Source organism: Gopherus evgoodei, chromosome 9 (assembly GCF_007399415.2).
Source record: "Gopherus evgoodei ecotype Sinaloan lineage chromosome 9, rGopEvg1_v1.p, whole genome shotgun sequence".
NCBI classification, from domain to species: domain Eukaryota; kingdom Metazoa; phylum Chordata; order Testudines; family Testudinidae; genus Gopherus; species Gopherus evgoodei.
In genome coordinates, this window is record NC_044330.1 from 82,192,490 (window position 1) to 82,218,346 (window position 25,857).

Sequence of the window (25,857 nt, forward strand, 5' to 3'; positions counted from 1 at the left end):
CTCCATACTTCCAGCATAAGGTAATAGGGAAACTGACCACATAGTGGCAGATTGTATGGTCTTTCCTCTATTCTCCGATTGCCACTTCTCAAACCAGCCTGTGCTAGGCTGACACACAAACCTCTTCAGCACGCAGGTCTGCAGAGAACCTATCCATACACTAATATGGGTAAACTAAGGGACTCCAGTTCAGCTGCATGCTTTAGTTTAAATGATGTGGAAGACCTCATGCTGGCTTATTGCGCCAGAGTGAATTGTATCCATAGATTTATACACGTAGGGAAGTCTGATTTGGCTTCTGGGAAAAGAGACAATAAAGAAAGTTGATTTTTACCATTGTAAGCAATGGGAATTTTCCGACTGACTTCAGAGAAAGCCCGACTGGGCCTCTGCCTTTCAGACTGAAAAACAGAAATTGTTTCATTATATTGCCTTTGAGTGCCCTCAGTACAAATTAACTAAACCTGAAATTTGCACTTGAGACCATCCTGAAGGTGTTCAGCGAAAGAAATGCAGTTTAGCTGATTTGAAGCTTTGGTACTGCTGTAGCCATGTCAAGCAGAGTGTGAGAGGCTAGAAACCCCTGTGGATTGGTGGTGAGCATACCTGGAAAAAGCCCTTCGAAGATATCAGTCACTGGGTCAGTCCTCCAGAATTACTGTATTTCTGCCATTGCAAGAATTTTCCCATGTTTCCTTTTGAAGAATAAACACGGATATATCTTTTGAAAAACAGCCAATTACAGTATTTAGCCAGAACCTGGCAACTTTACCAGTGATTTTGATACCTTTGGAATTTAATCAGTCCACTGCACTAATCTGGGGCTGTTGGTTTATCTCAAGGCAATGGTTTAGTTATTAACTGTAAACTGATTAACAGGTATCTTTAGCAGCTGTGGGCTGGAGGGGACTCTCAGGAACCCGTTATTAAAATTCTCCTGCCATGCTGAAGGGAGAGTTGGGATGGCTTTCCTGCCCCTTAGGGAGTTCACTCCCTTTTCTAACCATTCTGCATAATTCCTGCCCCCCCCTCTCTCTCTCTGGAGGTGGTAAGAAACTTCTCACAAAGGCAAGTTATTCTGTTATCTATTATGGACTTTTCTTTTTTCTGGAGCATGTTCTACTGGCAACTGCAAGAGACTGGACTAGAAGGGTCCATGTGCTGGTCCAGTATTGCAATTCCTAGGGCTCATAAAAAACAAACCTTCCCCTGTGGAAAGTACTTGATTACACTAAATGTCAGTTATTTTCCAAAAATGTTCCCAGGGTGGCATATACCTGGTTCCCTCACAAGGCCTTCTCTCAAACACACACACTGCCCCTATCCTTCCCCACTTCTAATTAAACAAGCTGAATACTGTTTTATACTATCAATAAGCTCAGTATAATTTTTTCAGCAATAAAGTATAAAAATAGCCAACAAAGTGCTTTTAATGCAAGTTTACTTACCAAACAAAAACACAAAAAAGAGGGTGAGAGGGTGTTGACTCCATCCTTGGTTATGATTATATGGAAGTGTTTTCTTTAAAATGGAAAAACAAATGAATAGATCCCATGGGTCTTCACCCCTCCTCTCTGCAGCAACCCATCCTCCCCACCCCTGATCCCATTGGTTTGTTCATAAACTGGGGGAGCATGGAATTTTGTGGGCACCCCTTGTTAAAATATTGATAGTACATCAGCAATCTCTAGCTATTTTGAAAAACAAATGAACCTAGCCTGTTATCTTATTGGGAACCACAACTGCTTAGAATACACGTTTTCAGCAAAATTACCACCATGCTTTTAGAGCACATATAGTTAATGTTTGTGCAATGAAGCCCTACGGATGTGCTCTTTTCTGTCATATCTATTATTATGTCAGGGATCCAATAACTCTGTCACATTTCGTCTTGCATTGGTACACATTACTTGCATTGAATTTAGTCCGAGTTGCATGTGTGTTTCAAAGGGAAATTTTGCCCCCAAGAATGGAATGTCATAGTTCCAAATTATCACTTACTTTTATTGCTGAAGCTGCCATTAGTTTCAATTAAAATTCATACCCAATTGTGCCTACAAAATATACATGCACAGGAAGTGACATTTTTGGTAGGGGGGGAGGAATGCAGATTTGGCGACACTAAAAAGGTTTGTGAATTTGTGTCGCTTTTGCTGAATTGTTTCAGTGTTTAAAAAATCCCTCAAAATAAAAATAATTGAAACATTTTGTTTCAATATTTTAGAAACAAACCATTTTGATTTTTTTATTCTTTTTAAAAAAATCTTGTAACTTTATTTAAAATTTTAAAAAACATGAATGCCTCATATCTAAAGGAAACATTTTTGTTTTGGATCAAACAAAACATGTTTTGATCTAAAACAATATTTTTTCAACTACTCAATTTACCAAAAATGTTGAGAAACATTGTTTTGGGTTTGACCTGAAACAATTTTTTTTTCAAAATTGCAAATGAACCAAAAAATCTATTATTCACTCAGCTCTACTTCCAAAGTAGCCAAAACAGGGTATTGAATCAATAACTTGCATTTTTAAAGGCCCCTAGAATATATATACATTATAGACATTAACTGGTCTCAACTCTCCTCCTTTCACATGAGTGATTTCTGTTTCCTTTCTTTGTTTTGTACAAAAGCAGACTTAATTTATGACTAGCTTCTGCATGAATCATTGCTGGGTATTGTACCGTGTGCCATGCATTCTGAAATATTAATATTGGGCCCAGGAGCGGCACCAGCATTTCTGACGCCTTAGGCGGATGGCCATTTTGCCGCCCCCTGGGGCCCTGGTGGACCTACCACAGTAATGCCGGCAGACGGTCCGCTGCGGCAGGTCCACCGGAGCCTTTAGACCAGCAGACCGCCCACCGAAATGACTGCGGCAGCTCCACCGGAGCCTTTCCAGCAGTGGACAGTCCACCGGACTCCTGTGCCGCACCCCTCCAGCAAAATAGCGCCCCCCCCAAAATTCTGGTGCCCTAGGCCATTGCCTAGGTCGCCTAAATGGTAGCGCCGGCCCTGATTGGGCCTGTAGTAGAGTGGATCTCTGCTCCTGCCCTGAAGGGGTTAAAAACAGCCCAGGGAAGGGGCTGGGGCTGGAGAAAGCAGCCTTTAAGCTGGGCTGATGGCAGGAGTGGCTGCAGCTGGGGACCACGCCCCCAACTGAGTCACAGGGCCTGATAAGAAGGCCAGGGGAGCCAGAAGCAAAAAGAGTCTCTCTCTAACAGGGAGACAGAGACAGAGACAGAGACAGACAGGCCTGGCTGCTCAGGGACTCACCTGGGGCACCTAAAGGAAGGCAGGGCTGGGGGAAAAAGCCTTCGGAGCTGGGGAGCCATAGGCCAGCAACTCCCCAGGCTGCAGGGCCTAATTCTAGGCCTCCAGGGTACTGGGCTTGCAGAGGGGCAGCTGGAGGGTGTGTAAAGGCAGCCAGGCCAAAACCCCTTTGCCTATGATGAGTCTGCCCCAGGGTGTGGGGGCTGGACAATGACTGGGCAGTAGCCAATATTGAGGCAAAGTGGGGATAGTGAGGTGGGGGTTCCCCTGGGAGAGGGGAGACCCAGTTAAAGGGGCACTGAGGTCCAGGGAGGGGCCTGGGGCCAGCGGAGGACAGGTGGACCACCAGCCTGCAGAGGGTGCTCTGGGCTGGAATTGACCTAATTCCCCAAAGCAACCAGCAGGAGGCGCTGCAGGGGTGAGTCCACTCCTTTACAGGGCCCCTATAAAGCATCTGTACCTCTTATCAAAGCCATGCACAAGTCTAAGCAGCAAAGATAAAAGCACTATTTGCTAAAGGTGATACTTCCAAGCACATTGTTAGAGTATTTACAAATTCTTACTGTAATTCTTATTATGATTATTAAATATTTATATTACATTAGCTCTCAAAAGCTCCATTCCGAATCAGAGCCCCATTTTGCTAAGTGCTGTATAAAATCAGAGGTAAATATATTGTGTGTGCCAAAGAGTGTGCAGTTTGAAGACAAACCATGTATAAAGGGAGGAGGAGATGGAGGCAATGAAATATTTACCACTTGTATTATAGGGGAAGTGAGACACACACACACTGTGTTTAGATTTCCTGGCATTTGCTATCCATACACAGTCACTACTCAATTTACTTTAGTTTTGTAATGACATAAATGTTGACTTCCCCCAACTGCCCCTCATCCACTGACTCAAGACCCCTTGGCCTAGCCACTGAAGTGACTTGTAAGCTCCATGGGTGAAGTCAGCCTGGAGGAGAGATGTCAAGGAGGAGAAGAGGTGGGTGACCTTTTGAAACCATCACAGTCCATCAGTGTGGTGATGTTGTTTATGAAGGTAATACTTGTGAGATTACTGTCGTCCTGGTTTGGAGGATGGTTGGTTTGGCAAGATGGGCAATCTTGCTGTGAGCTTATGAACACCATGTGTTTGGACACACCGGGCTACCTGAAAACCAATTGTGGTTCACAATAGATTTCAGAGTTTCAAAATCAGTTTTTGTTCTGATGCAAAAAGTAAATGAAACCTCTTGAAATGTTTTCACCCAAACAAACAAACCCATACAAGTACAAGGGAGACCAAAGGAGCTAATAGCCTGGTGCCTAAGGCACTTGCCTGGGGTCTGGGAGATTAGGTTCAAGTCTCTGCTTGAAATCAGGGTCTTGCATGCTCCAGGCAAGTGCTCTAACTAGCCATCAGGCTATTGGATCCCAGGTGAGCATCCTGACCACTGGGCTGTAGAGTCTCTGTCTCTCACCCCCAGTAAATATTTATACAATGTGGATCTGCTCCAGCTGGAGCAACTGAGAGACAGACTCTCTGTACCAGTGGTTCTGCAACCATTACAGAGAGGGAGAGAGCCCTGCATCCAACCCAAACCCACTGGGATGAGACTACAAGTGCTAGGTCTGGGTTGGGTTGGGTGGAAAAACAACCAAACCTTCTTGGGCTTGGGTTAGGTCAGCTCTCCTACCTGGCCCATCAGCTGTTTCCATCCAGCCCTCAAACTCCCGCTGGGGAGCGGGGTCAGAGGCCACTCCACGCAGCTCCTGAAAGCAGTGACATGGCCCCCCTCTGGATCCTACACATAGGGGCAGCCCCAGGACTCCGCTCTGCATGCTGCCCCCACCCGAAGCACTGAACCTGAAGCTTCCATTGGCTGGGAACCGCAGCCAATGGGAGTTGCAGGGGCAGTGCCTGCGGACGGCGCAGTGTGCAGAGCCGCCTGGCTGTACCTCTGCATAAGAGCCAGAGAGGGGATGTGTCGCTGGTCCAGGAGCCGCTTGAGGTAAGCGCTGCCGGGGAGCCTGCACCCCTGAGCCGCCCTTGCACGTCAACCTCCTGCCTCAGACCTGATCCCCCTCCTGCCTTCCAAATCCCTAGATCCCAGCCCCGAGCACCCTCCAACACCCCAAACTCCTCATCCCCAGCTGAAGCCCTACTCCTTCCCCTCCCGAACCCCAGCCTGGAGCCCCCTCCCGCACCCAGAACTCCACATTTCTGGCCCCACCCCAGAACCCACACCCCCAACCAGAGCCCTCCCACACCCCAACCCCAATTTCATGAGCATTCATGGCCCATCATACAATTTCTATTCCCAGATGTGGCCCTTGGGCCAAAAAGTTTGCTGACCCCTGTTGTAGAAGCTTTTTTTTAATATACGTTTGGAAGGGATCAGTTTAGTCATTTTAAAAGTAAGGGCTAGGCAATAAAAAATAGAGATTTACCATTTGGATGGATTTAGATTTCCTGTAAGTTTTTTAAAACTCTTCACTTAAAAATGTATATGTTTTGTTAATTTGGCAGAACTAAATGTTCCCCTACTTCTCTGACCGGGGTTTTCCTCTAATAAAATGAGAGAGTATTTTTTCTCTAAATGTTTGTTTAAACCTAACCCTCCTTTCAGAAAAAACTGCAAACTGTGCCAACTTAGTGACCAATGCTACAGTCCCCATGCACCCAAAACTCTTCCTTTGGCTTCAGTGGGAGTTGGACGTACACAAGGACTATCAGACTAGGCCCTGTCTGACTGTTTTCCAATGTACGTAATCCACTAAGAAATAGGATTAGTCAGTCTAGCTGAGACCCATTTTCTGACCTCAGAGTCATCAAATAGCAATTATTTTCATGTAGATCAGCCTTTAGCCCACACTTGTATTAGGCATGATTAACTGAGTACAAAGGACTTAGATTGTTAACTACCAGTGTACTTTTTATTTATTATGGGAAAGAAAAAAGAAGCAAACTATAGAACTTTCTAGATCAATCAGCATAAAAATCTCAAGATACACTAAATGCCTGGATTTGCATGTGCACTCAAGCTATTTTTTCCTAACCTTTGATTTTGTCTTCCATGTGTGCCACGTGTTCTCAATAAACTAGGATGATAAGAGTGGTTAATAGTTACCTCTTATACAGAACTTTTCATCAGTAGATCTCGAAACATTTTGCAAAGGAGATCAGTATCACTATTCTAATATTTATAGATGGGGAAACTGAGGCATGGGGTGGGAGGGGAAGTGACTTCCCCAAGGTCACCAAACAGGCCATGAATAAGAATTAGAATGATAAGGATGAATGTCAAGGTGCCTTGGAGAAAGAACGGGAAACCATTTTAATAAACTAGTGTTTCTAATCAGACTTTAAGAAAATAATTGTATTAAAATCATGGGATTGTGTACTGTGGTGTAACAACGTGATGTGCCAGTGTGAATGTGCATGAGCAATGCACTAATGCTCCCCTCTAGAAATAGTACTGGAGATATGAAAGACTCATTCCACGGTTATTTAAACACTGATGCTTTGAAAATTAACTCAGGGAGTTGGGGGGAGGAATCATTCCCAAGTTCTAGTTCCACAGTTGTACTAATATTCTTAACTATGCAGTAATTGAAATGGTCTGATATTAGAACAGATCTCTCCTCGAGGTGCTTTCTGTAGGAAAAGGCTTCATGTAAATTTCCTTTTCTTAAAAAAACAAAAATGGCTTTGCAGTTGCTACTCATTTCACAGTTTGTTTGGAAGGGAGCATAGACTTAGGCAGTCTGCCATTGCCAGTCTTTTGGACAGTGTCTTCTCTATGCTTCGTGGCATCTGCCTATCCTCGCTTTTCCCATCTCACAGTGATTTCACTGTACTCTTCCAAATGTACTTCAGCAGTTTCAGTCTTTAATTTTTCTTCTCCACTGAGGACTAATTCATTTAAGAAGTTCCCAACTCACTTGCAGGTCATTTTTCCCTTTAGCTTGGAACAGTTTCAATTTTTTCATCACCAAATCTAGCATGGAACATCAGCTCATTTCAGAAACTGCATCCATGACTGATTTAGTGCTGAAAAATTATTTCAAGCAAGAAGTACCTGAACACTCACTCATCAGAAATCAGCCAAAACACAAACCTGCTGTGCCCTTATTTAGTAAAAGAACTGGATGGGTCGATTCTTCTTATCCGAAAGGGACTAGTCTTTATATTTTCTCTTTGTGTGTTCTTCAGAGTTCTTACTTGAATAAATTAGGTCTGTCGATTAATTGCAGTTAATTCGCACGATTAACTCAAAAGCATTAATTGCAGTTTTAATTACACTGTTAAACAGTAGAATACCAATTGAAATGTATTAAATATTTTGGATGTTTTTCTACATTTTCATAGATATTGTATTCTGTGTTGTAACTGAAATCAAAGTGTATATTATTTTGGATTCCAAATATTTGCACTGTAAAAATGATAAACAAAAGAAATAGTATTTTTCAATTCACCTCATACAAGTACTGTATTGCCATCTCTTTGTCGAGAAAGTGCAACTTACAAATGTAGATTTTATTGTTACATAACTGTACTCAAAAACAAAACAATATAAAACTTCAAAGCCTACAAGTCCACCCAATCCTACTTCTTGTTCAGCCAATCGCTAAGACAAACAAGCTTGTTTACATTTACAGGAGATAATGCTGTCCTTTTCTTATTTACAGTGTCAACAGAAATTGAGAACAGGTATTTGCATGGCACTTTTGTAGCGAGCATTGCGAGGTATTTACATGCCAGATATGCTAAACATTCATATGCCCCTTCAGGCTTTGGCCATCATTCCAGAGGACATGCTTCCATGCTGATGACACTCGTTAAAAAAAGTGTTAATTAAATTTGTGACTGAACTCCTTGAGGGATAATTGTATGTCTCTTGCTCTGTTTTACCCACATTCTGCCATATATTTCATGTTATAGCTGTCTCAAATGATGACCCAGCACATGTTGTTCATTTTAAGAACACTTTCACTGCAGATTTTACAAAATACAGGGAAGGTACCAATGTGAGATTTCTAAAGGTAGCTATAGCACTCGACCCAAGGTTTAAGAATCTGAAGTGCCTTCCAAAATCTGAGAGGAACAAGGTGTGGAGCATGCTTTCAGAAGTCTTAAAAGAGCAACACTCCGATGCAGAAACAACAGAACTGAAATCTCAAAAATGAAAATCAACTTTATGCTGGTGGCATCTGACTCAGATAATGAAAATGAACATGTGTCGGTCCACACTGCTTTGGGTTCTTATTGAGCAGAACCTGGCCTCAGCATGGACACGTCCCCTGGAATGGTGGTTGAAGCATGAAGGGACATATGAATCTTTAGTGCATCTGGCACATAAATATCTTGCAATTCTGGCTACAACAGTGACATGTGAATGCCTTTTCTCACTCCAGGTGACATTGTAAACAAGAACCGGGCAGTATTATCTCCTGCAAATGTAAAAAAAACTTGTTTGTCTGAGCAATTGGCTTAACAAGAAGTAGGACTGAGTGGACTTGCAGGCTCTAAAATTTTATATTGTTTTATTTTTGAATGCATTTTTGTACATAATTCTACATTTGTAAGTTCAACTTTCATGACAAAGAGATTGCATTACAGTACTTGTATTAGGTCAGAGATGGGCAAACTACGGTCCGCAGGACCGTCCTGCCCAGCCCTCAAGCTCCCAGCCAGGGAGGCTAGCCCCCAGCCCCTCCCCCGCTGTCCCCTCTCTCCTGCAGCCATGCCACCGCATGGGCAGCACTCTGGGCAGCTGGGTTGCGCACTCCTGTTGAGCAGCATGGCAGCATGTCTGGCTCCAGCCAGGAAGCATTGCTACCAGACATGCTGCTCTGAATGGCATGGTAAGGGGGCCAGGGTGTTGGATAAGGGCTGAGGGTCTCGGGGGGCAGTCAGGGGACAGGGCCCAGGGGGCGGTTGGATGGGGCGGAGGTTCTGGGGGCAGTTGGGGACAGGAGATTGGGGGGGGCTGGATAAGTGTGGGAGTCCCGGGGGGGGCTGTCAGGGGGTGGGGGGGTGGATAGGTGTCAGGGATGGGGAACAGGGGGGTTGGATAGGAGTGGGGTCCGGGGGGGCCTGTCAAGGGGTGGGGGTATGGATAGGGGTCAGAGCAGTCAGGGGACTGGGAACAGCGGGGTTGGATGGGTCAGGAGTTCTTAGGGAGGCAGTCGGGGGAGCAGGAAGTGGGAAGGGATGGATAAGAGTGGGGGGCCAGACTGTTTGGGGGAGGCACATCCTTCCCTACCCGGCCCTCCATGCAGTTTTGCAACCCCAATGTAGCCCTCAGGCCAAAAAGTTTGCCCAAACCTGTATTAGGTGAATTGAAAAAAAAACTATTTGTGTTGTTTTTTTACAGTACAAATACTTGTAATAAAAAAATATAAATATACTTGTAATTGAAATCTATATATTTGAAAATGTAGAAAACATCCAAAAATATTTAAATAAATAGTATTCTATTATTGTTTAATAGTGCAATTATTTTTTAATTGCTTGACAGCCCTAAAATAAATACTTGATTTACATATATTATTTTAAGAAGCACCAGTTATGGAGAAATTCTGGAAAATGGAGCTAGTGTTTTCCTACCAAGTGGTTCTGTTGTCGTTGTGGGACACTGCCAGCATCAGAAGAGTAGGTGCCTGATTGTAATGCTCAGTATTATTACATTTGTTTTACTGGAGGAGGATCCTTTGGCATGTCATTTCTCGCTCCTAAGAGAAGTGAAATGGCGGTCGCTGTTCTTCAGTGAATTTCAACTATCTAGGGCAGGGGTGGGCAAACCCTACTGTCCAGAGCGCTGTTGTCATAAACAGATTGTTAAGGGTTAATGTCTCTTGTACCTGTAAAGGGTTACAAGCAGGGAACTGGACACCTGACCAGAAGACCAATCAGAAGACAAGATACTTTTAAATTTGGGTGAAGGGAAATTTTTGTGTGTGTTCTTTGTCCATTGTGGGTTCTTCTCTTGGGGAGGGTCTGAGAGAGACCAGACATTACTACAGGCTCTCTAAGTTTCTTTTCTAATAGTAAGTAAAAACAGGCGGTTTAGGCTTTTTGATTGTTTTACTCTATTTGCAATTGTGGATCTGGCTGGTTAACTTTTATATGTGTAGTTGCTGGGAATATTTTGATTTGTGTTGGTACTGGGGGGAAAGTCTCTTCCTGGTGTCTGTAAGCTATAGGACCCTGTAATATTTACATCTTGAAGTTACAGAGATAATTCTTTACTTTTTCCTTTCTTTTATTAAAAGATTTCTTTTTTTAGAGAACCTGATTGATTTTTTTCCCCTTGTTTCCCTTGTGTTATTCCAGGGGATTGGGATAACTCACCAGGATGGGGGCGGGGGAGAGGGAGAGAGAGAATCTCTCTTTGTTTTCCTTGAATCTGTTTGCCTCTTTGTGGAAGGGAAGGGAGATGCTTCTCTGTATGGTGATTTAAGAGGCTGGATCAGTATCTCTCAGGATAGCCCAGGGAGGGAAATTCTGGGAGGGGGAAAGGTGGGGGGAATGGTTTATTTCTTCTTGTTTTAAGAACCCAAGGGATCTGGGTTCTTGGGATCCCCAGGGAAGGTTGGGGAGGTCAGAGTGCCCCAAAACACTATATTTTTGGGTGGTGGCAATGTTATCAGATCTAAACTGGTAATTAAGCTTAGAGGATTCAGGTGCTAGTATCTCATTTTCTGAACTCTAAAGTTCAGATCTGAGAAAGAATGCTATGACAGCTGCCCATGTGGCGGCATGGCTGTGGGGAAGGGTGGATAGTGGGGAAAGGGGGCAGGGGCTTGCCTCCCAGGCCAGGAGCTCAAGGGCCGGGCAGAATGGTCCCGTGGGTCGTAGATTGCCCACCTCTGGTCTAGGGAAACTGAACTGATATTAACTGTGAACATATTGTTTTCAGAAGAGATTATTAAAATAACCTCGTACTCTACAATAGTAGCTTGACCACAATTAACCTGTCCTAGTTCTTAAGTATCCTGGAGCATGTTCTGATATGGTAGGACATAGTCGTATATTAATAAGTTTCTTTAGTTGGTTGCCCATATTACCAGCAGTTACCACACTGGTATAAATGTGCAGTTGGAGGAGGTTTCAGCAGTATCTGAGCTAGTATACTGTGCTAAATGATGACTTTTTAATGGTGACCACTGAAATACACTGAGTCCTGCCAAAGGAATGTGAGAAACTCTCTAAAAAATGAATTATGAAGTAATGTTCCACTATCTATTTAAAAACTGTACAATGAACAAGAACTTAGCCCTCTGATTTTAGTGACAGGTCCTACATAGCAGGTAAATAAGGTTATAGAGAAGCATGGATCAAGTGACCAGGAACTGTTTGAATTCAGCATAGAGTATATGGAAATTAAGTTTTCAACAAAACGAACTTGGAGAATAAAAAATCGTGGTGCCCATGTAGTGATGGGAAGTATTAACGTCTGTGAGAGTGAAAAGGAGCTGGAGGGTCCAGGACAATCCAAAGCGCAACCATGCAGTAGATTACAATTTGGCTGCAGATGAATACAAGGAACAGGGAGGTGAATATCAGGAAACATTTTCAAACAATGAGAACTATTGGGCTTCAGTATGGGGAAGTGGCAAAACTCCATGGCTTGAATCATTTACAATTAGACTAGATAAAGCAATTGAGAATAGACTTTAGAGAGGGATCCTGAATTAAGGGAATGAAGATATGATGCACAACACACTTTTCCATCTAATGAGAGTAGTACTGGTGCTTTCTATTAAGAATACCACTTTATTCCTCCTAAGGATACGTTTTGCAGATTTTGAAACTTAATTTTGTTACTATGCCTTGCCTTATTCGACTCTCACGGATCCTTCGCTTGTGTGAGGTGGATTAGAACAATTGGTACCTGTCCGTTTCTGGGACAAACACATCCTAAACAGCAACCTAGTTTTTGTGCTTTCAGATTTATTACAAGGAATCCTTTGCTAATTCTTTTTCTGTCTCCCTCTAGAGGGCAGCTGCTTCCCTCATAAACAGTTGTTTCAATCCTAGCCAGTGTTTTCTGTTTGCCATTTTACAGTTCATGACATTATAGAATTTGTGGGATTTCAGCTTTCACCACCAGATGCAGAGGGCTGGAGCAATATTGATTCATAACATATTAGCTTCTCCAGCTTTCTGGATTATATCAGCTAAGTGTCAGATGGAAATATTCATTCCACAGTGACAGAGCTATAGCCAGAAATCAAAAGTTTTAAACTCTTAATAGAATGTGCCTTGGCATCTGTATTGATGTAAACAATAGGTCTCAACATGGTGTCCAGTTTCACCAGGTGTGACAATATCGCACAATATCTTAGCTGCTATTATCAAATAGGTCAAACTAAATGATCACAATGGTCCCTTCTAGCCTTGGAATCTATGAATATTAACACGTTACTTGCTTAGAAGATATATATTAAGAAGGACGAAAAGTCAGGTTTCCAGTATTCTTGAGATTCCATGCCTACAGTGTCTAATAGTTGTTATAGCCTGGGATTTTCATTGACTTCTCAGACATTGGTTAGTGGGAGGCACGTTATAACATCTTAATATACAACACTATTCATTTTTGAAAAGGCAGTGGGAGACCATGACTAAAGCTCCAACTGTGCAAAGTGATATGCACAGGTGCAAGGGTCTGTCTATGCTCTTCCCATTACAGATTCAGCAGGTTTATATTGTATCTACATCTATATATAGATGCTTGTTTTATTGGTGAAGTATATTACCAAAGCTAATCTTTTTCAAGTTCTTGTGCTACTTTGCTGCATAAAGAGATTTATAGGTGAAAAGTATGATAAAGAACTAAGTAGTGGCATGATTTTTATTATTGTTGTTGTATCTCCAGTTCATTGCTGCACTCCAAAACTCCATGATTGATAGTACTTTGTTATTGTATCAACCTGATTGAAATAAATCTCTTTAAAAATCATCTCACATGGTGTGACACTACACCCTGTGTTCTTCATAGAGATATTGTTATGATATGAATATGGCATAACTAAGATGTGTTTTATGCAAGATGGGTCATGAAGTATCATTGGAAAGGTTATGATTTACTGAATATGATTATCCTATTTGTATGCATGTATTATTTCTGTATCTGAAGTTAGGAATATGGATTATGTCAGGATTTTATAAACTTTGGGTCACAACCCAGTACTGGGTTGTGGCATGTCAGGCACTGGGTCGCTCTGGTCAGCACCACCAACTGGGACGTTAAAAGTCCTGTCAGGGGTGCTGCCCAGCTAAGGCAGGCTAGTACCTATCTGTTTCAACGCTGTGCTGTACTCCAGAAGCAGCCAGCAATGGGTCCGGCTTCTAGGCAGGGGGGCAATGGGGCTCCGTGTGCTGCCCCCGCCCCGAGCACTGGCTCTGCACTCCCATTGACTGGGAACTGAGGGGGGGTACTTGCGGGCAAGAATCACACAAAGCCACTTGTGCACCTCTGCCTAGAAGCCGGACCTGCTGCTGGTGGCCGCTTCTGGGGTGCAGAGCAGTCCGTGGTGCCAGGACAGGCAAGAAGTCTGCCTCTGCACTCCGCTGTGCCGCTGACCAGGAAGTAAGTCTGCCTCCCAACCCCGTGCCCCAATTCCCTGCCCCAGCCCTGAGCCCCTGCGAACTTGGAACCCCTTCCAACATCCCAAATCCCTCATCCCCAGCCCCAACCCAGATCCCTGATCCCCTCGCACCCCAACACCCTGCCTCAGCCTTAAGCCCCCACCTCAAACCCAGAGTCCATCCTGCACGCCAAACCCCTCATCCCTGGCCCCAACCTAGGGCCCTGACCCCCTCCTACACCCCAACCCCCTACCCTAGCCTAGAGCCCCCTCCCACACTCTGAACTCCTCATTGCTGGCCCCACCCTGCAGCCCTCAACCCTGCACCCCAACCCTCTGCCTCAGCCCAGAGCCCCTCCCAAATCCATCATCTCCAGCTCTGTTGGATCGTGGGCATCAACAGTTTTCTTCAACTGAGTCCCCAGAAAAAAAATGTGAAAACCACTGGATTCAGTAACAATTACAGATGGGTTTACACCTGGGAAACGCCCATCAGACAGCATGCAATCAGTGTGGATGGGCCATTAGGGAGAATAGGATTTAGAAGATGTTAATCTCCCACCTTCCTGGGAAGTCTTACTGAGGGATTTATGGCTGCTTTGACACTGCAGGGTCATCTGATCATGTCACCTGTACTGGACTCCATCTTGGACTACTAGTATTTTTCCACTAATACAGGGTGGGGAACAAACTGAGAAACAAAGGCTTCCTGCCATATGTAAATCCTATTTAAGGCAGGGAAGTGAGTTAATCAGGATTCATTCTTCACTGAATCCCCACCCAGGATTACTGCTGGAAACATTTAAGAAATAAAGAGAAAGGAAGGGAGAAGGACTGAACCCACGCTGGAAAAGGTGTCTGGCCTGTGAAAGAAACGCATAAAACAACGTTTAGGGTGAGAAATTACTACTTGCAACTGCTCTATTTAATGTATTAAGCTTAGTTTGCATGTTTGTTTTATTTGCTCAGTAATCTGCTTTGATTTGTTTGTTATCCGATCGACGAGTAGCGATCGATCTATCAGGGATCGATTTATCACATGTAATGTAGACGTGATAAATCGATCCCTGATCGCTCTCCCATTGGCTGCTGAACTCCAGCTCAGCAAGAGGCAGAAGCAAAGTCAATGGGGGAACGGCAGCCATCAATCCCGCACGGCGAGGACGTGAAGTAAGTGATTCTAAGTCGATCTAAGATACATTGACTTCAGCTACGCTATTCTCGTAGCTGAAGTTGCGTATCTTAGATCAATTCCCCCCACTCCCCGATTAGACCAGGACTTAATCTGTCTTTTGTAGCTAATAAGCTTGTTTTGTTTTCTCTAAACCCAGTTTGTAGAATCCATAACTGAGGGGCAAAAAGCTGTGCATATCTTCTTCCACATTCAGGGAGGGAGCAAATTTCATGAGCTTTCGCTGTATAGTTTTCTGTGTAGAGCAAGACAATACAATTTTGGGTTTACTCTCCAGAAGGGGAGTGCACTTGAATACTAGGCAAATCCCTAGCTGAGGGCTTGTCTACACTGGCAATCTGAAACCACCTCCATGAGGGGCATAACTAACAGCACTGTCTATATGGGCACATTACAGCGCTGAAACTTGGAGTGCCGAGGGGTGTTTTTTCACACCCCTGGGTGAGAAAGTTTCAGTGCTGTAAAGTGCCAGTGTAGACAAGCCCCAAGTCTTCCCAAGCAGAGCTAATCTGTCTTTGTCTGTCTGTCTTTCTGTAGTTGGGTGTGTCCCTATCTGTGTGTGCACTGGAGGAGGCTGCTTGAGGGCCTGGCTCAACAGGACAGTGTAAGGGAGCCCAGGTTGATGGAATAGGCAGGCTCAGTAGTACCCCAGTACATGAGGTGTCACCCCAAGAGTGGGGGATGGGAGGATAACCCATCACACATGGTCTATCTGTGCTGGCTTTAATTGTTCATGATCCAGAAGTTTGCAAGGTTCTCCACAATGGAAGTTTCAGAGAGTATGGCATCTAAAACATCAACACCCTCATTGGTGATACAGTGAGTCCATTTTAGTGCTGACTTATCAGTTCTGTTGACTGAAAAAAGCTTCTTTGTAGCAGTGGGGAAGTCTCTTGAATAATGCAGTTTTCCTAAAGCTTGTTCTATTGGCAAAAGACTGTCTTATCACGGGGTCATAAAAAATGTCTGTGTTCTTAATAAAAGTAGGATATGTGCATAAGGGCGATAGAAATGCTATGAACAGAAGACTGATTTAGAGAGAGAGCTAGGTATCCAAAAAAGCCTGTGACTCATTATTAGACTAAATTATACTTGCAGATAGCGTGACCAGACAGCAAGTGTGAAAAATCGGGATGAGGGGGGAAGAAAAGTAGCCTATATAAGAAAAAGACCCAAAAATTGGGACTGTCCCTATAAAATCGGGACATCTGGTCATCCTACTTGCAGATAAAGATTGCTGAATGCCTTCGTACAGCAAAACTTTCAACAAGAAATGGAGTTATAATTAAAAGACTCAAACTGCTTCTTTCTGTCTATGATCTGTTCATTAGGTGAGCAGTACCTACCTAGCGAAGGACTAAATTTTCTGGGTTCTGGGGAGAAGTTGAGAATCCTTATTTTGCATTATTTTGTGAAACGAAGAATTAAATCCACACTTTTCTGTCTCTAGAGAATATTTTGGCATGGACTTTTTTTTTTTTCAAATGAATGCAATTTACTGGAATTATATAGGTCTAGTTTTATTTTACTTCAGACTTCTGCCCTTGGTCTTTATGGTTCCAACCTCCTCTTTTGTTTATAGTCCATTTTAATCCAGAAACACAACACAAAAAGCGAGTGAAACAATATAAATTTTAAAATTGTTTGACTTAGTGCCAGATTGTCCATGGCCTAAAGCTTTTTGCTTTAGTACACTTTACTATGGATCATTATATTGTATGTTGCAGTTATTATATGAACTGCCATTTGTCTCAGTGCTAAAATAGCATAAAATAACCACTAGATGCTAGAGTACGCTTTGGCCAACTACATGTATTTTACACTAGAGGCTACTTGCAATGATTTAAAGGGAGTAATAGCTGAAGATATCAACCAATCTTTTCTTGCACTGGGGATGGACCCTCCCCCATTAAATGAAAAGGCAACACCTATAGTATAACAGAAGATAGCTCTCTTCTGAGAGTGAAAAGGCTCTTGTATTCACTCTGCTAGCCTTTAATAGAGTACTCCCCAGCCCCCTGAGATAGTGTATTCTGTGCTGAACTGTGGCCTGCTGAATATTGAAACCCATTCAAAAAGAAAAATGAGGCAAAATTATACATCACAAAGTTCACAAAAAAATCCCTCACAAAGCTACCAGGACTCTACATCCTCCTTCTCCCCCACAATGTAGTTCTAAACTCCTTCAGGACCTCTGAACAGATACCTGACAAATGGAATTTCAGCTTTAAATAACAAATTAAACCCAAAACATCCAGTTAACAATTCCAAATTCATGCCTAGACTGAAGCTTAAATGTTTAAGAAATGTCGTGGTTGTTGCATGTCATACTGTACTTTACTTTTTGCCAGATGTTCTCTAGAAAGTAAAACAGATACTTTTAAATGGGGCCACCTGTATCAAAGTAATTAATGACTGCAAGAGGGCTGACACTCATCAAGAAGGTTAAACCAATCAAAAGACAATGGCAAATAACTAATTGTATATCTTTAGTACCAGATTGGTCAAAGCCTAGCTAGACAGGTCTGTCATTAGTACAGTTATTTTAAGATAGATTATCCAGCAACTCAACAACCTCTGTAGTTTGGAAATAGAGATGAATCCAAATCACACAGTTTTAAAGCTAACTTTCCCATAGTTTGAAGTGATCAGATCCTGCTATCTTAGAATGAGCTAACTGGAAATTGATTTAACCTAGCTTAAGAGAATACTGTCACTTATTACAGGGTGGCCTAATTTTAATTCAGGTGGTTAAGAATCTGGATTCCCTTGAACACAGGGATGGGTTGAAAGCTCATAGATGTAGTTGGCATTTTATTATCTGCATACCACTTACAGACTGCCTGCAAGTTGCGGCATGGTAAGCACCATTTTCTGTCCACATTTGTCACTTTACATTGATTGTGGTGCTTTGACTTTTAAGGATAGGAAGATGGTGATTAATGAAAGGACCTAGCTTGGTGTATGCTGTCATGTGGAGGCTTTACGTGAGCAAGAATATTTTGCTCAGGTAAAAGATTATTTGACTATACAAGCTGCCTTCTCCTTGCTTCCTTTTGCTTGTCACAAGCATACAGCTAGATTCTGATACGTTTAACCATGCTGAGTATCACCATTGTCTGTGACTGGTCACACTGAAGTCAAAAAGATTACTTGTGGATTTGAGTGGTATTCAACATGAGTAGGGAGATCTAGTCCCCAGCATTCACTTTCAGTAAGATATAGGCATAATACTTGTGGCATCGGATTTAAAAATAAAATCTCAACCAACCAACCAAACAAACAATAAAAATATCTGAATAAAAGGTGTTTTCTAAAATACATTTTTTTCTTCCTGTGAGAGGAGGGGTTGTAAAAGGAGTTTTGAGAGGCAGCCAGTCATGCAGGGGAAATGCTATTCTGTCCATTGTTTCCCTAGATCAAGATGAAAATCTCTATATCATGTAAAATGTTATCAAGGGGAAAATACACTTAAAGTTTAAACCTTTTAATCATTTTTATCAGGGCAGGCACTACACCTTTTGAGACCAATGTGGGGGTTATTTGGACTCTTCTTGCTGTTTCTCTGATGATTGCTCGTGTCTGCCTGCATTAGATATCAACCCCCCCACCCCCCGCCGCAGCGATAGTAGATACATAAGTATGTTCAATGCAAACTCATCTAGAATTTTTACATAAGATTTTGAGGGCTGGGCTTCTGGCATTGGTGGGATCCTTTGGGGCTGAGCTCTGAGGATATCAGTAGTCAGTGCACCTTCTGCCTCTCATAGAATATCAGGGTTGGAAGGGACCTCAGGAGGTCATCTAGTCCAATCCCCTGCGCAAAGCAGGACCAATCTCCAGACAGATTTTTGCCCCAGATCCCTAAATGGCCCCCTCAAGGATTGAACTCACAACTCTGGGTTTCACAGGTCAGTGCTCAAATCACTGAGCTAAGAAAAGGAAAAAAGGGGAAAGGTCTCCTAGACCTCATTGTACTCAATCTGCTTCCATTGCAGTTGTTCTTCTAATCTGTGGTACCTTGCTCCTTCCCTGCTCTTTTTCTTCCTGAACCAGGATGTTAAAATGACTTTTCTGGTGAAACATATCCTCATCCCAGAGCCACTAATGCCTTCTCTCCTAATTCTGATGTACGTGGGGAATATTAACACCTATCTTGCACTCATTGCTAGCTGCCCTTCTAGGACACTAAATCCTGCTTTCATTTGCCCCGAATGCATCTGATCCACCGTGACAGTGGACAAGACAAATGAGATAAATTGGTATCTAGTATTAATATGTCGATAATGCTAATTCACTTCATTTGTCATCTGCACTTAAAAGTACTTGTGGATCAAAGAGACAATGTTTGGTTGGACTGGGACTGGATCTGAACTAGGCTTAGTGTAGGCCACAAGTATAAAACCATATACTGTTTAAAGTTCAGGTTAGGATTCAAGTACACTTCAATCTCAAGAATTTTTCTCATGAGGTTACAGCCCAAATACCAGAAATCTTATAAGATCAGTTTTCATCCTGAGACTTTGGGTATATCAAAAGTGAAACCAATGTCCCTTCTGGTTTTAGATACAACCTGGAACCCAAATTACGAGACAGGTAAATTTGAGGAGTCTAAACTGAAATTTTGAGAAATTCCAAGGTGTTATCCAAGATGTTTCTGGTTTTGATGCATCTTAACCAGAAAGCTAATGTTGTATAGGGCAGGACTCAGAAGCTGCAACAATGATTTCAAATGCAAATAACTTTATCATGCAAATCACATGGTTCAATTTTGCATTTATAGGGGGGCTTTCATCCCTTTTTGTAGCATCCCTTTTAGCGAGTACTCTCACCATGACCAAACCTGAAGCTACCAGCTGTTACTGTGACAGTTGTGGGGTCAATTAGTATACAGTGCTTTGAAGAACCAAATACTACAGTCCTGTTAGGAACAGTTAAATGTGACTGTAGCAACTATTGCTCATAATTGAATCTTGTTAAATAGTTGAATTTCTCCTTAAATGAGCTGGTACAGGACCAATGCACTTTCTGTAACTCATAACAAATCACATTTTAATCAGAAGTGAGAATTAAGGGACTGCCACAGACTTTTCTGGGTTTTGTGTTTCTTTCTCTCACCCTTTTGTGTAATTCTACTAATGACCCCTTTTCATACTGTGGATTAGGAGCTTTTTTTAATGCTTCTTGCTCTCACATTTCAAACATGATTTGTTTGGCCAGTGTGGACCAGATGCAACCACTTAAAACCAACGTCTGGGCAAATGATTGTATTTAAATGGTGATAGCCACGTTTTAAAACTAATTCCTATTTGATGGTACCTGAAGTCTGATTCTTAAAGGTGACTGGCAAACTATTATTAATTTATTATTGTTTTGTTTTTTTAAGTGGGGGAGGGATTCTGCTTGGTTTTCTCTTCAGAATTACCAGGTATGTCAGATCAAGTTTTGCTAAGGAGGGATGGAAGAGGGTAGATCTCAGAAGATATTAGCTCTTGCATCTTAATGGAAGGAAGGAGTTTGAATGTTTAACTAAGATTTCCTTTCTCCAGAATCTAGGCCTTGATGTTAAATAGATGTTTTAAAAACAAACAAAAAACCCAAAGTTTTAATTAGTCTAATTTATTAGTTTAATTTATTTTTTCCTTCCCATCTCTGATCTGTTGTTCATATTTCACTCTTTTGGTCCTTATGATGCCATTTCACTAATTCTCCAATCATGTTAGCATTTGACAGGCCAGACAGGCTCTGAATTTCTAACAGAAATGCTGAGGGAGAGGGGAGGAAAGTCATCTTAAAAAAAACAAAAACAAAAAAACTCCACCCACCTACACACACTTTTCAAGCTGCCTTTATTCACTGCAAAATAGTTATAAAGGGCATAGACCCAATTTTACTGCACTTGCCCCTCCCTTTTACATCATCTTTTACATTAAGTCTAGGAACGCTGTTATTATCATCATTTGTACTTTTCTCCAGGGCCATGATCCATTATAATGATTGTTTAATTTAATTTAAAAATTGTATTGTTCAAATAGCTGTGTGCAGCACCTGCATTGCTGAAGCTAGCACCCTCTATCATGGCGTACTTCCGCCTGTTTGAGGATGATCTACTTTGTCTTAGATCAGCAGTTGTTCTGGATTGGTTGTCAGAACTCAAAGTTTGATTTTTGGAGCAAAATTGGAAAGATATGTATTTGAATTCGTCTACTGATTGATGCTTTTACAAACTGTGGATTTGCTGAGCTTTGGTATGGAGCTATTTAAGGCATCTTGAGGTGGTTTTTACAACCACATGCAGTACAGAAAGCTTCCGAATGGCCTGATCCGAGTGTGCCTCGTTCCTATGCCTAGTTTTAAGCTTGCCTCCCTATTGAAGGGCCAACCCAGTGATGGGAATCCCAGTTTACAACCAAGACTGTAAGCTCTTTGGGGCAAAGATTGTTTTTTTATTAAATACATGCACAGCACCTAGCACTGGGGCCTCTGATGAGTGCCTGAGGGTGCTACCGCAGTACCAACAAATAACAATATGGCCACATGTTACAAGGCTGTTTTGTGCTATCCATCCTGGTGTAACGTCCACAGAGGTTACACAGTGCAATCCTGATACATTTCCTTATTCCCTTGGCAGAGGCATTTGGGTGTTTTCCCTGCCCTAGTGAGCACAAACATTTACACCTTGCAGACTCTAGCCCTTTCTATGCGCTCTTATCTCCTCAGGATTTTTGGTTGCTGAAGTATGCAGCGCAGCTGTGGAAGTGTCTGGTCTCTCTGCTGCGCAAGGGCAGGGGAAGGTGCTTCTGTGGGAGAATGAGCTGATATTACCTCATCCCAACTTGCATCATGCTGATGTAGCAGCTTGTCAAGAAGGCACATGCAGAGGGAAACACCATTTTGGGAGCAGTAGCTCTGCCAACCTTTAAGTGGGCTTCCCTCACTTTTGCTCTATAGGGAGCTATGTGTGAGCCCGTTGCTCCTACTCAAGGCCAGCTTTATGACCCGCAGGGCCCCATTAGAATACTCGGCAGCGGGGCGTCTGCGCCGGGTTTTTTGTGGCACTGAAGGACCCCCGCCGCTGAAATGCCGCCGAAGACCCCCAAAGCTGGGCCTCCTTAGGCACAGGCATGGGGCCTTCTTCAGCGCGGGGCCCAATTCCAGGGAATCGGGTGAATCGGCTTAAAGCCGGTCCTGCTCCTACTTGACCTATTTTGTTGAGGATTACTTTCTTTTGGAAGATAAAAGGTCTAATTCCCCTATCTCTTATGTAGGCTTTACATGTGCAATTTCATTTCCTGCAGTGGTAGTCCTCCTGGATTGCAAAGGAGAAGAGAATCAGGCTGAAAATATACAGCCTGCTCTTCTCAGAGTTGCACAACTTTATGGGTGTCCAGAGTCTTTTTGGGGTATCAGTGAGCTATTTTGGTAAAAGCCTTATACACCATGCCCCATTTATTTACCAACTCAGATGCTCCCAGTAATGAAATACAACACATTTTCAATTAAATAAGCATCTTCTAAAATGGGCACCCACACTATAGGACAGTTCAGAAGAGGAAGAAAAAAATAGATAATCCAGATAGAAGGTCGGGATGAACTCATGGAGGCAGAAAGTATTTACACAAACTGGAATTCAACCAGGTCACCCTATCTCTTACAATGTATGCCAGCAGAACTTTAATGACCACACGTAGTTGGTCAGAACCCCAATTTGATGTCTCCTCTGCATGATGGTATCTCAAGCAACATGATCATCCACCAATATCACAAGCTGGAGCATCAGCTCAGTGCTGATATAAGAAAATAAAAGTCCCATCTACAACATTTCTAGCACGTGGGTGGTTTTTTTGCAGCAGTTAATTTGCTGGATGTCTCCCAGACCCCAGTGCTGCTTGGCTGTGAGATCCAATACTTTGGTGATAGGCTGGTGGAGTTTAAATGATAAATATTCTCAAGTGAATTTAAAGCAGCTTCTTGGGCCATTACCAACTGGTGCTATATTTATCATAATGCTGACACATCTTTTAATAGGCTGGTCTTCTTACAGGCTCTCTGTATAAAGGATTTGCCATGATTACTGTAATGAAATGCAGTATTTGCAAACCTGTTTCAAAAATAACAAAGCCCTCTTAAACAGTTCTTTGATCTTACAGAATTTCTTCTGCCAAGAAACTGTTGCAGAAGACATGTCCTTTTCTAGGATGGCCCTATTCTTTCTCTCCTGTAAACACTTCTTCTATTTTTGTTTCCTTGGGTTTATTCTTTGAGGGATTACTGACAATTCACCTCCCAGGCCATCCTTAGTGTCAAAATAACAATAAGAACTATGGTTTCACCTACTCATGTGGGATCCACTGCTGGATTATTCATGGTATGCCAGGTTGCAAAGTGGGTGGTTTAAAGCTATAACATTTTCCCCTTCACCTGCTCTTCTCACTTTTATTTGGCTCCTGTTAATTTATGATGATGATGGATGCATCCATAATCAGAAGAGTTCTGTATAGCACCCTTGGCAACTCTTAGCACTGAAGCTGCATGCATGTACTAAAAGCTGTCGGCCAGAGCAGAGCTACAGCAGGGCTAGTTGCTAACTTGCCCCAGGGGCTAAAGGGATGGGAATATGTCTCTCACTTTCCACACAAAAAAGAGATGCTTTAACCTATCATTTTAATTGTGCTTTATTTTAACAAGGTGAATATTGCCAGGTGATCTCTGGATATAAACTTGCATTAGCAGCACAACATAATTGGACGTCAGATACCATCAAAGAGAAACCATGACCACCAAAAAATGACCTTGAGTCTGACCCATCCATGGCAAAACCCATTCAAGATGTATCAAACACAGCCCGTTACAGGGGTTATTTTAGCAAACCCATCCAATGAAAGGAGAAGAGACTATCCTGTGTGGGGCCCTGTCGTGCTTCCATTATGGTCTGTGGGGTTAGGTTAATGTTGTATAACAGTAATAAAAAGGCTAGTTGCGCTTCTAGAACACCTTCTCTCTCAGGACCTCACAGCACATTCGAGGCATTAGAGCTTCGAAGTAAGCTCTAAGTAGTAGTAACCCACGCACTGAAAGAGAAGTCTCAGAGGCATGGACAGGTTATGGCGCAGATGTCAGGAAACACAAGAGCTGTGTAGGGACAGGACGACTGCTGCCGTTAGCCTTCCCAAAGGAAGTGGGGAGCTGGTGGGGCACAGAGGAGTGGGCACTGCATCCTCCAGTCCCCAAAGTGCTGGGAAGCATTGATTCTTCTTCTCCTTGTGGAAATATAGTCTAGTCTTGATCCCAGTGCTGACACTAAGACTTACATTATTCAATCTGATACCCATTTTCTTCATCACTCACAAGTGACCAGGATGGAAATGAGCCTTTAATTTCACTTGCAACCTGCCAGTATCAACAGCATGATTCTCATTCGTTCCTCTTTATCTTTCTGTGAGCCTAGGTGTTCTGTTTTGTTAACCACATTCAATTTAATTTTGCTACCAGCACAGGTCATGAGTGCTGCTCCATGCTTTCACAGTCTTGAGTCTAAACTTTCCCCTGGTTTTATACAAACACATGGTTTTGCTTAGTACTAGCTAAAGCAGGGGTGGGCAAACTTTTTGGCCAGAGGGCCGCATCAGGTTTTCTAAATTATATGGAGACCCGGTTAGGGGAGAGGGTCGTGGGCCAGCCCCCACCTCCTATCTGCCCCCCCAGGACTCCTGCCCCATCCAACTCCCTCGTTCCCTGACAGCCCCCAAGGGACCCCTGCCCCATCCACACACCTGCATTCCCTGTCCCCTGACCGGCCCTGGACCCCTGCCGCCCCATCCAACCCCTACTCTCATTCCTGACAGCCACCCTGGGACCCCTGCCCGATCCAACCCCTGCCCTTCTCCCTGTCCCCTGACTGCCTGCTGCTGCCCCATCTAACCCCCCCTCCTTCCTGACTGGCCCCCCAGGACCCCTGCCCCCATTCAATCCCCTGTTCCCCCCCGACCACCCCTATCCACACCCCCGCCCCGACCACCACCCTGAACTCCCCTGTCCCCTTACCACGCTGCCTGGAGCACCGGTGGCTGGCGGCGCTACAGCCGTACCACCCAGCTACTGCCACGCAGCACAGAGTCAGGCCTGTCATAAACAGATAGCTAAGGGTTAATGTCTCTTTCACCTGAAACACCTGACCAGAGAACCAATCAGGAAACCGGATTTTTTCAACTTTGGGTGGAGGGAATTGTGTGTCTGAGGTCTTTGTTTTCTGTCTGCCTGCTTTCTCTGAGCTTTGGAGAAGTAGTTCTGTTTTCTAATCTTTTGTTTCTAAGTGTAAGGACCAAGAGATCAGATAGTAAGTTATATGGTTTATTTTCTTTGGTATTTGCATGAATATAAGTGCTGGAGTGCTTTGATTTGTATTCTTTTTGAAAAAGGCTGTTTATTCAATATTCTTTTAAGAAATTGCCCTGTATTGTATCATCTTAATACAGAGAGACCATTTGTATTTTTTCTTTCCTTTTTTTTATAAAGCTTTCTTTTAAGACCTGTTGGAGTTTTTCTTTACTTCAGGGAAATTAAATCTGTATTCACCAGGGAATTGGTGGGAGGAAGAAATCAGGGGAGATCTGTGTGTGGGGGTTGGATTTGCTAGCCTGATTTTGCATTTCCTCTGGGTGAAGAGGAAAGTGCTTTTGTTTCCAGGATTGGAAACGGAAAGGGCAAGTCACTCTGTTTGGATTCACAGAGCTTGTGTCTGTGTATCTCTCCAGGAGCACCTGGAGGGGGGAAGGGAAAAAGGATTATTTCCCTTTGTTGTGAGACT